This window comes from Corvus moneduloides, chromosome 1, assembly GCF_009650955.1.
Source record: "Corvus moneduloides isolate bCorMon1 chromosome 1, bCorMon1.pri, whole genome shotgun sequence".
Taxonomy (NCBI): Eukaryota; Metazoa; Chordata; class Aves; order Passeriformes; family Corvidae; genus Corvus; species Corvus moneduloides.
In genome coordinates, this window is record NC_045476.1 from 69230702 (window position 1) to 69247448 (window position 16747).

The window sequence follows — 16747 nt, forward strand, 5'->3', positions numbered from 1 at the left end:
TTCCTTGAGCTGCCTCAGTAAGGCATGTTCGGTGCTAGCACCCCTCAAACACATGTGCTCAATGTCTTCTGCAACCATACAGCCACAAAGAGATGCTCAGTACTCACTAACTCTGTGCTACTTTTTGGGAAGGGAGGGACAAAAACCTGTGCTTGAGCTAAATGGAAGTGTGGGGTAAAGGGAAGAGTGGTTATGTTTTGGGAGATTATATGATCTAAGCTGTAAAAGGGCTCACTTTCTACAGAGGGCTAACAGAGGTTTTCTGTGCCAGGAACCAGGGATAGAGCCAGCTCTGTGAGTTGACCAGATTAAAAACAGTGGGAGAACACACAGACCCAATACAGCAGGCACCAATGAGGAGCAGGATGATGTGACAACCATGGGGCCCAGCTGAACTTCTTTTTTCACAAAATTTTTCCTTGATGGAATATCAAGGCCATCAATATCAAATATGGCCTTTTGTGTTCAGCCTACATCTGTATTTCCCGACTGAAATGAAATATGACACCCCGCCCCATACACCCCCTACCCCGCAAAGTCCCCCTGCCAACAGTGCCTCATTTGCTTTAGGGGGAAAAATGATTTGCAGTCACTGACCCTGTTTTTTTGGTTACAGAATCTTTTATCAGTGTTCTAGACTGCCTGCTGAGCTAGCCCACATTAATAAACTAAAATGCAAATGGTATGCTCATCTCTGCTGACCCCAACTTTGAAAACTGGTTTTTCTTTTTCTGCTTCTTATCTTTGACAAAAGAGAGATGGGGATAAGCTTAGAAGTCAGCAGGTACAGCTGCTGGCCTTTCAATGACCTGAATCCCACTTGTCATTACACAGACTTTCAGTACAGTGGATACTGGGAAGTGCTCATGCTGTAGGAAATGGTAGATGATGGATACCAGTTAGGCTAATTAGATAGTTCCATATTTCTGAACCAAATTCTTTCCCTCCTTTCCCTTAACTCTCTCTCCTTATGATTAATTACTCCTTTCCATCTTGCTGGTTTGTCTGAAAGCCAGCCTTGATGCTAAAGAATCCATGTACATCCATCAGGTTTCAGATAGAGGAAGGACACATCTCTGAAAACATCTTCCCTACCTGTGCTAGGAAGTTTTTTCCTATGAGTTCTCTTCACAGTGCAAGACTGCATAAACCAATTCCTGAAGATACTGATGCTCACACCACCTCTCTTTTGCATGCTCATAACACTTCCCCGTCTTGTTCCCTCTGTCCTTCAGAGCCTTCACTAACTTTCCTGTAGTGTGCACACTGCTATTCTCAATAACCACAACATCCCCTCATTTCCCTGGCTCAAATCTCACCAAGGTTTACTAAAACCACAACTCACACACAGAGGACTTCCAAGCTTCTTTTCTACTCTGTCTTGCATTCTGACATTCTGCTATCTTCTCTCACTGCACTATTGAAATCACTCTCGTGACTTCTGCCTCCTTAAATGATGTTGTCTTTTTTTATATCTTCACCTATCCTGGCCTCTAACTTCTGTCATCTCTCTGCCAACTTTCTTTTTTCTCTCAACACTTTCTCTCCTTGGCCTTCACAACTCCATCTTTGCTTCTTCCTTTCGACAGCTGAGACTTCCTTTTCCATTTCCATTTGCCATGGAAATCTCAGCAGGCTTTCACTCTTCTGCCTTTCCTGGTGTATCAGTACCCAGTAACACTGGCACCAGTGGCACGTGCATGTATCTTGGTCTCTCCATCCATCCAGTCCTACATTTTAGCCATCATGTCTTCCTGGGGAAGTGTCTTTGCCAATCCAACTTTCACACAGCTGCTGCTGAACTTCCAAGGACCCCCCTGAAGTGCTAATCCAATTCCTCTAGTCTCTTTATAAGCATTGTTCTTCTTTTGTCCTACCCTGTTGTTTGAATTAGTAAAAGTCAGTCCTACCTCAAGGCAGACAGACCATGCCAAAGCTTTGCAATCTTTTCTCTCAAACTCACAGCATTCTTGTATGTTCCCTGCCTTTTCTTACCCCCTCTATCCTTATGGGAGACATCCTTAATAGCCCTTCATCTATATCACAAACAAAAGTTGGTACACTTATTCTTACCCATTTTTCTCCTTGATTTAAGTCCCTTCCCTGACTGTCTCTTTTACCATCACTCAGCTTTTAATTTTCTTCCTCCTTCACAGTCACACCCTCTTCTGACCATTTTTACTTCTTATCATGCCTTGTCTGTCCTCTTCTGCTTTATCTGTGATATAAACACTAATCCTTGAAAAATCTGTTGCCACTCCTTTTTAAATACTTATTTTCATTCCACTTGAATAGCTATAATACAAATATGAAATTTGGGCAATCTATCTTCCCTCTCCACCCTGTCTCTTTCAGGTAAACTTGAAGAAACTAGCTAGGAAACTGAATTTTTTTTAGCAGTCTAAAAGAAAGAAAAAAATGCCCAATATTGATTAAAGAACAATTTGATAAAACTGATAGAAGTGGTTTTAGTGGTTGTTGATTTTTTACTTCGCCCCACTGAGGGATTAAAATGTCCCATGAACAAATAAATGTAAATTGATGAAAGTCAAGCAATCACAAATATATGAAAGAATCTATTAACTGCCTGGAGTGCACTGACTCAAACATTAAAATATTTTAAAGGATAACATGGGGGATAGAAATTGTGGTTTCACTGCACTGAGAAAGGAAGAAAATTAATGAGATGAATTTACAAGGCTAACAGCTTTTTTGCCCAGTCCAGCAATTCCATGGTCTGCTTGAATTTCTGCTTAGTGCTTTCTAATTTAGGGCTTCATCCTCTGCACAGTGCTTAGTTCTGGTAATGCCCATAGACTCATGGAATAGTTTGGGTTAGAAGGGAATTAAACAAAGTAATTTTGCAAGTTGGGAGCCCCAGATCCTTATACTCTGTAGATGCAGCTCTGGCACCACTATTATAAACCATAAGAATGCTCATATTTTTGGGGTATAACCAGTCCCATAAAAACTCTACTGACAGTTCTGCCTAATACTAAAAGCGATGAGTAAGGCTAAACACAAACTTGGATATACTTGAAGATGAGTTCCTTCTCCTTCAAATTTTTAAATCAATATCACACCTGAATCCTGACAGAACAAGTGAGCTGTAAAATGTATCCATACAGAACACATCTGTAACAAACATCACCCGGGGCTCTGCGCTTTGTGCCAGTGGAGCACAAAGTCTGAATGATGGCAGACTGGAGATAACCGAGGAAAGGGAAGCAAGCAGTGGAGAAGGCTGGAGTTACAGGAGTATAATTGTGCAGTTACTTTAGTCATGCATGGAGCTAGATCCCGGAATGGTTTGGGTTGGAAAAAACTTTAAATATTGAGTTGCAACTCCACTCCATGGGCAGGGACACCTTCTTGTAGACCAAGTTTTTCATCAGTTCAGGCAGGCTTCCTGGCATTTTTTGCTGACTTCCTCTTTCTTGAGATGGGTCACTCCTGAGGTTGAAGGAGGTGATCCTTGGATATTAACCAGCTTTCTTGGGCCCCTCTTCCCTCCAGAGATTTATCCCGTCATACTCTACCAAGCAGATCCCTGAAAAGGCCCAAGTCTGCTCTCCCAAATTCCAGGGTAGTGAGCTTCCTTGTGCTCCCTCCATGCTTCCCTAGGGATCTTGAACTCCACCATTCAATGGTCACTGCAGCCCTGGCTGCCCTTGAGCTTCACATTCCACATCAGACCCTCCTTGTTGATGAGAACAAGGTCCAGCGCAGCACCTCTCCTTGGTGGCTCCTCTATTATTTGGAGAAGGAAGTTGCATATGGAAAATCACAGGATTTCTGAAACAGAAGTTAGGCCGGTGAAGGTTTTTCTAAAACTGATCAGCAAAATTTCCATTACCTAGGGGATTTTTCTCATCCTACTTTTACGTGGAGAGCTATGTATTGCTGCAACTACATCAATATAATTAAAGCACAATAAATTAATTCCCTATGAGGGAGTCTGATAAGCTGTATAAAAGGGACTTACACCAGTCCATGCTATATCACTGTAACACGATATATAATATACACATTTCTGTAGATATGAAATGCTCTACTTGGTGCTTGGAGATAAAACAGGGAAATCAAACACCAGCTCAGCGGGGGCTGATCGCATTCCAATGCCTGCAGGGAGAGGAAAGCTGTGCTCCCTGGAGAGGGGGGCTCCCACCAGTGCAGAGAGATTCCCCTGTACCAGCGGGCTTGGGGAGGCCCCACCTTTGGGAAGGGAAGTCCCAGCCCAGGGAAAGTGGGGTGGGAGGCAGGGGGGTCCCTGCTTTCAGACACTTCCCAGGCTGGATCCCAGGAAAAAGCAATCTCACCAAGCATCAGTGGAGACACCAAAAAAGCCTGGAGGGTGTGCGGGGCACTGCGTGAAGGTAAGGGAGGTCTTGGAGAGGCTTGGTGAGAGAACAGTGGCTGGTGGCATAGAGAAGTCTAAAAGGAAAAGTTCCCTGTAACTCTCCTGGACAGCTGTGAGGGGTGCCCAGGGAACCAAGGCATGCCCTGGCAGCAATACAGCTATTTTGGTCATTAAATCTCAGCCTCCCCCTCCCCATGACATAGGCCAAGACAAAATGACTCAGGCTCTCTCTACAGTAGATCTCGAAGCAAAACATAATCTCATTAGTACAATAACCTAAGTTACTCATCCACACTTTCTGCAGCCTCCTTCCAGACCTCCTACTCTCCCTGGTGTGCCATTTATTTGGTCCAAAAACGCTTTACTCTAAATTAGCACTGCTGTCACAGCTATTAAAGAGAGTTCATCTCCACAGAGTTTTTATTCCTGGATTAAAAATTGCTGCAAGTCAGCCTTTCTCCCCTTGAGAGCAAGGGGAAAGTTTTCAGCTCGTTCCATGCAAAAACAACTTTCTGATTTCTCACTTGGCACATGCCATGATAGAAAAATGTAGTTACTTGAACTGTACGGGGAAGGCCTGGGAAGACTCTAAAGCTCTGCTCTGCACTGAGTCATATGTATTAATTACTTAATGAACATATATCATAAGCAAGTGATCTCAGGCAGTTAAGTCTGAACTCAGGACAGGCCTCTGAAGCCCACTCTATTTTTATCATGTTCATACTTTCTGATAACAATTCTAGCACAACTGTTAAAAAAAAGTTTAAAAAACCCAAACCACAGGAAAAAAAAAGAAAGAAAGAAAGAAAAGAAACAGATGATGTGGCAGGAGACAATGTAAACCTGTTTGACCAGGTATGACTGAGCAAACATCAACAGACTATAGCAAGTTACTGCAAAAATTGTATGAGGCAAACCCCATCCCCTTCGCTACTGCTCTGGGCGAAGTGTTGCTTTTAGCAGGATCCCCTCGGCTGAGCCTAAGACTCACATAGCCACATTATTGGGATGCAGGCCTTGCCCAGTGGGTGTATTTTACCCTTTAATGACACATTTGAGGTGTTTTGTTTAGAAAGCAAATCTGAGCTGCTAGGCTGTGAAGTGCCTATACATTAGGTTTGACTCCTTGGCAGTTCAGCTGATGAGTGGAGCTAATTCTTTAGCCACACTATGTGTGCAACACAAGCTTTATTTTAGCCTCAGAACACATAAAGGCAAGTGTTGCAAAATCAGCAAGCCTTAAAATGTGACTCCTCTGTTCCTCCACCAGACATACCTGACTAAATTAAACCAACAATGCAGTGGGAACAAAAGACTATTTTTCATCCTCTGTTTTGGCCAAGATACCTTGGAGTACTAATCCATATAATGTACAAAGAGCCTGTAAAAACTTCCTTCTAAAATTATAACAACAGAAGAAATTAGGTCAGTTACTAAAGAGTAGGTTGGGTATAATCAAGCTATAACACCCCTGGGACAAAAAAGGTAGTGCTTTTTGAATTTGCATTTTGTCAACTTACACAGCTTATTGCAGTAGGAGGAATTCGAGGCAAATAACACTAAGACAGGATTTGCCAAAACGTTGGAAAACTGTTTGATCATTAATCGCATTTGCTAAGACCGTGATTAGGGTAATTGCTCTGTATTTCTTTTCACAAACCCCTTGTCCATGGGGGCATCAGGAAGGACTATCCCCTACCCCATGAAGTGCAGCGCAGCTCAGTTTGCCTCTTTGTGCCTTTTTTTTTCCCCTGAAGCGCCAAATACTTGCCCCTGAGAAGGTAAAATACTGATGGCTGTGTACTGAGTAGCCTAGTGGTAGGATCTACTAAAGTAGTATCTGTTTCATTGTAGTGGTATCTCATTTGCTTTCTAGGTGTTGAGTTATTCTTTGGAGTGAATTTTCTAAGTGGTTACTTAGCAGTGGGAACATAGAGCTGGGTTTTGAATGGACTTCCATAAAACTTTCTGAAATGCTGTCTAGTATTTGAAAACACTTCTTCAGTGTGGCTGGTGGCGACAATAGTGCACAAAGTCTCAAAGTTGTGTCAGTGGCTGTGCAGAGTATTAATGCTGCCCTCAGTTTGGCTCTAGCTTCCTTTTTTTTTTTTTACTACACAACTGCAGAAAAAGGTTCTTGTCTGAATATGAAGCAATATTTGAACACTCTGTTTTAATTACTAGCACATGTATTTCTGTGACACACATCCCTGTGGAATCTAGGTATTGCCACTTTAATTTAGAAACACTGATATCATTATAATGAGCATAATACAGACCTTAGACTACGTGAGACAGAAAGAAGAGCACAACTCCTGTTCTCTCTCCCTGCAGATTAAAAACTCCCTTGGATACTACAGCATTCTTTTGTACTGTGACTGTTGAAGTTTTCTTGTGGTTTGTTTTTTTCCAGGCTTATTATTTCAACAAGTAAGTATAAAATGTGTTCAGTTCTAAAGAAAACAAAATAATCCTGTTCTTCCTGTCAGTACTACAGGCTCATCCCTATGCTTCAGAAATCCATTGGATTCTTTCCCTCTCAGATCACTAGCTACTAGGGTTCAGTAGGATAAGTTTATGCCTTGTTTACATTGCACAGCAATGCTGTCTTCAGGTTCTGCTCTCAGTGTGCATGCACAAAATGTAATTGCACCCAGCTCCGTTGCTCTCTCTCTCTGTTATGTTATTTCTGAAGAGCCAAGAGGATTAAAAAAAAGCAGCAAACATTTGATGTGGTTATTAAACCCAGTTCATCTGACTTTAAGTAAACAAAGTAATAAATCTATTAAGAAATAAGATGCAGCTTTTGCAGTTACTTTCCAGGAGACCCATGCCTTAAGGAAGAAAGAGAAAATGAGGAGTTTTATGCTGGAGGCATTCCCGAGAAAGGTAAGGAGGTATGCAAATAGAAATCTAATCTGGCTCTGACGTATGTGCTTGGGCAGAAAGCTATTGTTAGACAAACTTGTTGTTCCTGAGCAGTGCAGCTAACGAAGCCTTATTTCCTACAGATTTGAGTCCTTTGTCTCACATCTCTTTCTCTTCACTGCAATAATCCCAGCTCTCCTCATGCCTCCAATCACCCTGCCACTACCAAGAGACAACAAACTGGGGCTGGTCTGGAACTGCAAATATACTCACTGTCGGCACGTGTGTGCTGCCTGGCCAGCTGGCTGCGACCAACACATGAGGCTGAGAGCCTTTTCTTCAGTCAGGGCAGTAACTTGACTCTGTCCCTTATCCTGCTGCCAGACTTCACAAAATGTTTAAAAAACATAATCATGTCCAACACTATCACTCTTTCAACTTTAGTCAAAACTTGATTTGCCAGAGGGTTACAAAAATTATTAGGTACAGGACAAACACTGATTGTGTAAGCTTTGTTTCCACCGGAAACTAGATTCAGAAGTTCAGCTGCTTTTCTCTTGTTAAAAAACAAAAAAACCCAACAGGGCTAATTAGAAAGTTTTCCCACAGTCATTTTCAGCTGCAATAGTTTGTGTAAGAAATGGTGACTGACCTGCTGTCTCACACTAATGGTTAATGTCTGATTCATTTTTTTTTAATAAAGAAATGTGTGAAACCTTCTATTCTGCTGCTAACACTGACACCTTTTATATGACTAAATATTTCCAGCCTACTGCACAATCATTATTGACCCTTTTCAAAGAAAAACATGCTGTCTCCTCTGTGGCCTGCTCTCGGTGCACCTCTCCATTCCCAGCTTCAGGAGAGCTCCATTGGACTGCATTCTCACACTGCCTGGACTTTAGACTACATTGAGTAATAAACATTGTCTGCTCCTAGTGTTCCCTCTGGCTTATTTGCTTGAATAGTTACCTTATGTTTTGGTTTTGTTATTTATTCCAGTTTCTTTAATACATACTCCCACTGGTCCATCACCAAGCTGCCAACTAAGAACCTGCTTTAAAGGACTTCATCTATTTCTCCTCAGGAAAACTAAAAAAGAAGTAAATAACACAGGGCAGGCAAACTAAAAGCTTGCACCTTCCAAATCACTTAATTTCCTCTTCCCATTACACCTGAAAATCTCGATTATGGCAACTCTTTTATTGGTGGAGGAGGGCAGAATGATAGGCGGCCCTTGAGGAGCAGCAGACGAGTGTCATTTTGCGAGATGCAAAACACGGTGTTGCCAGCAGGAGCGGGGCTTCAGAACGAAGGGTGAGAACACAGAGGCTTGCAATGCAGTGTTGCAACATCCAAGAGCTGGATGGTGACCAGCAGTTAGAGTTGGTGAACGGAAAAGGAGCAGAGGTTATGTGTGTCGTCAAGACACAAGAAAAGGCTTCTATTTCATGTGTTCTCCTCAAAATGCCTGCAATTTCCCATCAGCCTTAGTTGGGCTGAGGCCAGCTGATGGAATTGCACCCCAGATCTCCAGCAAGAGGCTGCGCAGGACCAGGGCAGTGAGGAGCAGCAGAGGTCTTCCCCTTGGAGGTGCCCAGACTGAAGTGGGGCAAGGCACTAAGGCTGTGGTGAAATGAGGTGTCTGCAGTTTTGGGTAGAAAAAGGAACAGAATGTGCAAATCATAGAGGGAGATCAAGAAGACTGTAAAACAACCAAATTGCTTGTGAGCCTTGGATTCTGACACTCCAAGAAATGACTTTCATAGCAGTGTGGGAAAGTCCTTTTTTCAAACCAGGGCTGTGTGTTCAAAAGTAACTCTGTTTAAATACTAAGGCTGAACACAATGAATGTAAAACAGGGCAGATGTGTCCTTCTCTGCCTTCCCTGCATGCATGTATATATATATATATATATATATATATATATATATATATATATATTTATACACACATGCATACACACACACACATTTCACACACATTTACCCTTTTTCATTTTTGGACTTCTGGGAGCAGGAGAGAGGATCTGTCAAGTTGTGGTGAGGCAGAGAGCACCCAGGCTAAAGACTCTCTTTGGGCTTGTTCAGCTGCTGAGAACCTAGCAGGAAGGGAGGATAATTGAATGACAAATTGTCTTTAGCTGTAATTAGATGTACATATATATAAAAAATATCTCTAAAGAAATTTAGAAGATCATTTCAAGATCAAAATAAGGTGTAGCACAATTCAGAATCTAGATATATGCCCTTTCAAACTCATGTTATACTGAGGGGAATAGCCCACTAGAGATGTCTTGAGTTTTATAGTAAATTATCTCAGATGCATTGGTAGAAGATCAGAAGACTAAAAAAAAACCCAAGCCTTTAAAAATCACATTTTTCGTACTCATTGAACACTAGGGCATGACGTGTTTTTTGATCTACTGAAGTTACTGTAAAAGAATGCTGACATAGTCCTGACATTTGAACCAGTGGATATAATGTTGTATTACAGCTCTGGTAAAAGTTTCCAGATAGCGAAAAAATAAAAAGCTTTTCCCTCCAGTGTTTATATAAACCTACAACAGAGATAAGTTCCCTGTGGAGTCCTGTCTTTGCTAACATAAGAACGACACAGTATAATGTGACTGTTGGTTCACATAAGTTTTCCAACCACATCTCTTCTTGCTGCTTCTACTGGACTCCAAATCCTGAATTCTCTGATGTTCAGGAATATATAATTTCCACGCTAAGTGTACTTCTGGCAAGTCTGTGCCCTTCACCTTAAATAATTCTTTCCTTTTTCTTTTGTTTACAATTAACATAGCACCTGTGAGAGCATTCCCAGTGTCATCTTGACTTCAGTTTTCATTTGTTAGGGTAAATGAATCATATTTCTGAACAGCCCAGTAGCCCTTCTTCAGAACACTTACAGTTTGAATTGGTCTTTCTTGAACAGCAGTGAACAGAACTCTTGTCTTGCCATCACGAGGTAACTTCTTAACAGCATTATCTTTGTGCCTTCTTCAAGTTAGATTATGTGGGGTCTGTAGTCAAGCTCTATTAGATCCATTGTGTTTCTTTTGCCTAGAAAGTCTGTTATACAGTTATTACCAAAGAAAGCTGCCACATTAGTCTGGCACAATCTACTCGTGATAAAGCTATACTTTTCGTGCAATTTTCCTTTTACATTTCCAAGTATTCTTTCCTTTGTATTATTTGAGCAGCTCCCTGAATGCATGGAGGTAGCAATCCACAGTAAATTAAATTGGATGTACTAGGGAAAGAACTCAAAGAATCATAATTGTCATACAGATCAAATGGGGCTTCATAAGTCTGTCTAGCTGACTAACATTTATCACATACCAAAAAGAATGAAATCAAGATTCTGTCAACAGCCTGTGTCAGTCCACAGCATCACTGCAAGGAACAAAGTCTCTGTAATACAGAGCTATACTTAGTCATATTTATCAATCTCCATCACAAGTGCCAGTTACATATTTGATGATTACTTCCATCAATCTGAGCTCTGTGGTAGCAGAGACCACAAATAAAAAAAAAAAAAAAGCAACCCACATACAGGTCTCTTGGGACAAGGTTTAAATAGAGTGAATCTATTATGCTGGCTAGGTAGGGACTCATTACTGAATTCACCATCCTTTGTATTTGGAAATGCTAGAATCCATTCTGGGAGAAAAGCCCTTCAGCCCTTGGGATCCCAGCAAAAGAGTAGAGTCTCTTTTTATCATTTAATGGCTCTATTTCATCCCCACTGCAGAAAAGATTATGCCAAGGGCCATTGTTTCTTGTCCTCAGGCAGGCTGGGATCTCTTCTGAGAAGGCAGAAGTTTGAAGTGTGTGCAGACCTGGTAGGAAGTGCTATGAAAAGCAGTCAGGAACTACCTCCCTGCTCCCAAAAGCTGGATTTTCCTGTATAATTATCCCAGGAGGAGCTGGAATTTGAGGGACTCATCTGAGTGTGGGACTGAGTGAGGCATAAAGGCTGGTGCTGCCCAGCTCTCCCAGCCCTATGTGGCGTGGAAAGCAAGGCAGTCTTTTCCCTGGCAGTGCAGGTATCTTTCCCAGTAACAGAATTGCTGTACTCTGTGTGTGATGATTTGATGCTGAGCTAATGCTTCCATATAACCTCTGAACATGGGAAATTTGCCACAGACCTGTTAAACAATCCTTGCCTCCTTAGCTGCTGTCCAAAATGGCCTCGTAACTTAGCAACTAACTTGCTCCTGCTATTGGTCCTAGGCCTTCTTTAATGTTACCATTTCTTGAGCTTTTCCCTTCCATTTTCTGTATATATTTCAAGTATTCCTCCCCCTGAGGCAGTGCTTCAAGAAGCAACTCACTTTTCTTGGTTTTGGCCTTTTATAGGCTATCTCTAATCTTTCTACAGAAATCTCACCAGCACGGCTATAGCTCATTCTGACTTAGACTATCACCACATCCCTTAGCCCAGCTGTTACTTCAGTAAGGGGTAACTAACAAGGAACAATCATCCTTTGGACATTAGCAATCAGGACCCAAACACAGTATGCTAAAGCAACATAGGTAAAAGATCTAAAAACCAGCCAACCTCCAGCACATGTTAAAGTTACGATTTTCACACCAAGTCTAATGCAGTTTATATAAACCTTCGCTTATTTGTAATAAAGTGCTTCATCTCAGGACAGCAGGAAAGTACACAAAATAATCCTCCATTTTAATAGAATCACAGAGTGGTTGGGTTGGAAGGTACCTTAAAGATCATCTGTTGCCAACACACCTGCCATGGATGGGGACGCCTTCCAGTAGACCAGGTTACTCAGAGCCCCATCCACCTGGCCTTGAGCACTTCCAGGGATGGGGCATCCACAGCTTTTCTGGGCAACCTGTTCCAGTGCCTCACCATCCTCACAGTAAAGAAATTTCTGGGGTAACACAGTGCTACCAGCAGTTACAGGAACAGGCAGCTACACTTGCTGCAAAGGCAGTTGCTAAACCACTGCCTGTCTCCATTGCTGGGTTTTGTCCAAGAGCAAAGAGGAGCTGCATGCCTTAACCTTCATTTATGGGCTGAAGAGACTGGCTTTGCTTATGTTTTCTTTCGCTGTTGCTACTGTCTTATCTATTTGGTATCTTAGATATTTATACAGTACACAGACTTCTAGCACCTTGCAATTTACCCCCACCCCACATTTGTATCTGTTTATATGTGATCCAGTGGCTTGTTTTATTCAAAGATATTTGAGTACCTCAGGGTCTTGTGGTTTTGCTGCATGTAGTGATGTACTAACAGTGTACAAAAATATTTAAATTGCTACTTGAAATACAATTTGTACAAAAACTTAAACAAGCATCAATCAGAAGGCTGATATGAAACCTCCATATAAATAAGCCTTTAACTTCAGTCAACAAGTAAAGGCTTGCAAGGGAGCCTTTGGTCATATTTCAATGCATTGAACACTGTTTTACTAAGCAATACATTAAATCCCTCATTAAGAACACACTGAAAAACACCCCCTGCCTCCTCCAAATCTCTATACAACCTGGCAGGAACAAGAAAGCTTGAGAACAGTGTTGAAACTACAAATGGCATATATAAAAAATCCAAAATAATTTATTAAATGACATATTGAAAATTTGAAGATAGAAACTGCAAAGGAAAATGAGGTAAGAGTGCCCAAGTACAGAGCCATGGATTTTTTTTCTTTTTTCCTGCTAGGCAACAGCAGAGAAAGAAAATACTTTTAAAAAATCTGGCCTTTAAGTAAATGGAGATGAGGTTTCTATTAAACATTTACGTTTCACAGTGAGCATATTTTTGCTTTGTTAGCTGATGACTACCACTGTTTATCAAACAGGATTACCTTCCTTAGACATTCCCAACCCCCCAGTTAGCTGCACCTTATGAATCACCAAATTTATAACTTGTCAGGCGTGGTCTGATACCTCAGGGCAAACTGGGACCCTGTTGCAAACAAGACATGTTAACTGCTTAAGCAGCTCACCAGACAATACATTGTTAAATGTGCTGAAGTCTTGAATGCATCCTTACTGTAGTAAAAAGAGAGTAATATCTTAGCATAGTTTTTTTTGAGACCTGTAGTTTGGGTATGACCAACCAGATTATTAAAAATGAAACAATTCACATAGAGGAGCATGCTGCAATGCAGAGACTGGAAGGTGGCTAGAAGGATTAAAGAAATAAATCATCTTGGTTTATTTTTAAACATGGTTCATTTTTAGAGGGTATAAAAAAAACTAACATCTCCGCAATAATTTTCCTATGGACTTTTGGAAGTGTGAGCTGTATTTTGCACTTCCCCCCTCTCAACTTGCACACAATTTGAGCTTGTTCTTAAAAAGCTTCCCAGAGCTCAGTCCTTCTGAGTGGTGGCGCAATGTAACACACGAGACAAGGTAACCAACTACTTAAAAAAGCCCCACTGAACAAAAATGTAAAACATGCAAGATCCACACTAGGCATGCTCAGTCTCTTCGGAAAACCAGCAGAGGTCATTCTCTTTGAATAGGCTCACTCCTGTCACTTTATTTGGTCTCAAATGCTCAGTGAAGAGCTTGGTAGCTCAGACAAGAGGTGGTTAGGTCCTCGGCTTAGCTAGAGTTGAGGAACACAAGGGAACTCTGCATGTAAATCATGAGGCAACGGAATTGACTTCTTTGAAAGCCACCATATAAAAGATTTCTAAAATCTCCTGCCACTACCTGGTTGTGGTAAGTAGCCTTTAAAAAGAGCTTCAGAAGTGCCTTTGTATTTATTCATTTCTTGCATCACTGGGAGAACTTTGTAAGTGTATACAGCATAGTATACCTTTGCCACAAGAAAACTGATCCTGGATAAAGAGAAGAGAATGACTTGGAGTGACACAAATTGCTCTGCACAAAATCACAGTCAAAAGTGACACATTTAATAGCTGCCTATTCATGAAATAACATGCATTGCCAACAGTCCTGCATAAGGGGACTACAGGATTTCTAACAACGGAGAAAAACCAAAGTATGCTGGAGATTAAAGTGTAAGCAGTATAAATGCTGAGTTTTCCCTTCATGCTGAGAAACCTGCCCCGCTCCCCTTCCCCACCCCTGCCAAGACAACTATTACTGTCTCTGTCGGTTCTGATGCAAACCCTGGAGCCCTGTATACAAGCTTGATTTGACCAAATTCAGTTGCTTGCTATAAATATGCCACTGTTATATTCATGTACCACACAGCTCTGTTTAAAGTTCTCACAGAACATGTGCCACTTCCCCGCAGGGAAAAAAAACAAACCACAATCAAAACAACACACCACCCTTCTTTTTTTCCCTCACTACATTTTTACTCATGCAACAAGAAGAGACTGTTCACGAGTAGTATTACTCATGACTCGAATCAAGCTGATATAACTTCGGAATACAATGGGGAGCCTAATGAACTTCTAAGAGTTTGACAGGGTGCGTATCGGACGTGGGGTATTTGAAATATTACACCACACTGACATGCCTCACTACGGGGATAAACATTGGCCCAAGGTTGATATTTGCTGCAATATTTTGTTACTCATTTCCAGTATTTTGTTTTTGATACCAGCTGGGCACCCTCCCAAGGAAACCAAAATCTTCTTCCTTGGAACGGGCAGATTTCAAAGGAACATTATGCAAACACTGCCTGTTTTCCTCTATGATCTTTATGTAGTTACAACACTGCATGCTGAGGATAAGGGACAACTGCTCTGACAGAGAACTTAAGTGTAAAATAAAGAATCAACACTACTGCTTTAAAATGTTTGGCAATGGGGTAAAAAATATGTTCTAAGCCAAAGGAAGCTTTCCTAACAAAGTCACAGCAGGCCATCTATCTCCATGCGTGTATGCATTTGTTTCTTATTAAAGCGAACCCCGAAACTCCAGGCACATATTTGATTGTAAATGAATTTTCTGTTTAGAGACTAAAGGAAATGTATTGTTTATACAGAAATCTTTATTCTAAAATTAAAAAAATAAACAACACCCAACAACAAAAACCCCTTTAAATTCTATGTCCATATAAATAAAGGAAAAACCATTAAAAAGAAAACATCATCAAACTAATAAATAATTTTAAAATATATTAAACCATTAAAAAGTAATTTTATTTGTACTTACTCCTTGAAAAGAGAATTTAAATAGCAGTTTTGTTAAATAGTAAATTGTCCTGCAGAGTTTTGATAATTTTTAGAAATCATAATAAAGGTAGTTTACCTAATTCCTGAAAACTCAATGAGGAGATGCAAAACTAAGTCTTGTTCGCATCTTGCAGTAGTTCAAGAGAACTAGTTACAGGAATTTACCTAACTTTGCTGATTGAAAAAACCCAAAAAACCCAAACCACGTGAAAAACCTCACCAGTTTTCCTGCGCAGGAAAGGCCTGCAGATGGTAGCAAGAGTAAGACGAGAAAAGTCCACTAAAGCAGTATGACTCAAAACATCTTGAAGGTACTTTTAATAGCTGCTCAGAGCTAGGATTTCACCATTTTTGGAAAGGTCATTTAAGTGAACATTCACAACTAGGAGAAGTGTTATTCTAGTAAACGAAAACATTTGTGGTTAGTAAAATTGAAGCAGATTTCGTATCTACATTAAAAATATGTTTCCATTTGTCAGCTTGTGGTTTTAAGTACAACTCTACAACATTCTGGGAAATGAATGATGCAAGCAACACTTCCAATAGAGAAGGGACTAGACTGCATGGGATTTAATAGTAATAAAATATTTGAAGCAAACAATTTGTCTAATACATACCAGTGAAAGGGAGACTGCTCCCTTACAGATTTTTACTTGAAAACAAGAAGGAAAGCAAAATAGACAAACTCAGGATACTCCCACTAACGTATCACAAGTAAATACAATTTTGTAAGAACTCTGGATCTCAATTTGTTCTGCAAAACACAAAGAAGTTTTGGTGCAACTTAGGTTTTCCAGCAAATGGAATGATTCTCAATTTCCTTCTCTGGAAAAAAAATTCTTAAAGAATATCCCATCTTTGCTATGTAAATGGGCAAATTCTCAGGAAAAACCCACAACTAGTGCTAGTATAGACAGACTCTTATTCTTACATGCTCACAATAAAAATGGACTTTTCTTGAAAGCAAGTTAGGGCTGGAGCTCAGCTTCAGCTTGCAAATTGACTTAAGGAGAGAGCCTGAGAGATCTAACATTTCTGGATTTTTTTTTCTTTTATTCCTTTTTTATTTCTTTTTATGCCAGGCAAGAAATGGGCAGATACATGGGATTAGGTCAGTTGGTCAGAGCATGGTGCTAATACTGCCAAGGTTTTGGGTTTGATCCCCATCCAGACCATTCACCTAAGAGTTGGACTTGACGATCCTTGTGGGTCCCTTGCAACTGCAAATATTCTGTAATGAAAGCTGGAGAGGGACTTTTCACAAAGCCACATAGCGACAGGACAAAGGGTGATGGCTTTAAACTCAAAAAGGGTCAGTTTAGAGTTGGTATTAGTAAGAAGTTCTTTACTGTGAGGGTGGTGAGGCACCAGAACAGGTT

The 16747-nt window shown here is 40.8% G+C and overlaps 1 long non-coding RNA gene across 1 annotated transcript; it reads right to left on the reverse strand.

The window, feature by feature from the left end:
• Nucleotides 1–551: 551 nt before the first annotated feature.
• On the reverse strand, nucleotides 552–16746 carry LOC116446616. Its single transcript, XR_004241290.1, has 4 exons — nucleotides 15589–16746; nucleotides 10143–10305; nucleotides 9218–9329; nucleotides 552–3795 (listed from the first exon to the last, which is right to left on the reverse strand). It is a non-coding gene; the product is annotated as an uncharacterized LOC116446616 (long non-coding RNA).
• Between the last annotated feature and the right edge of the window lies 1 nt (nucleotide 16747).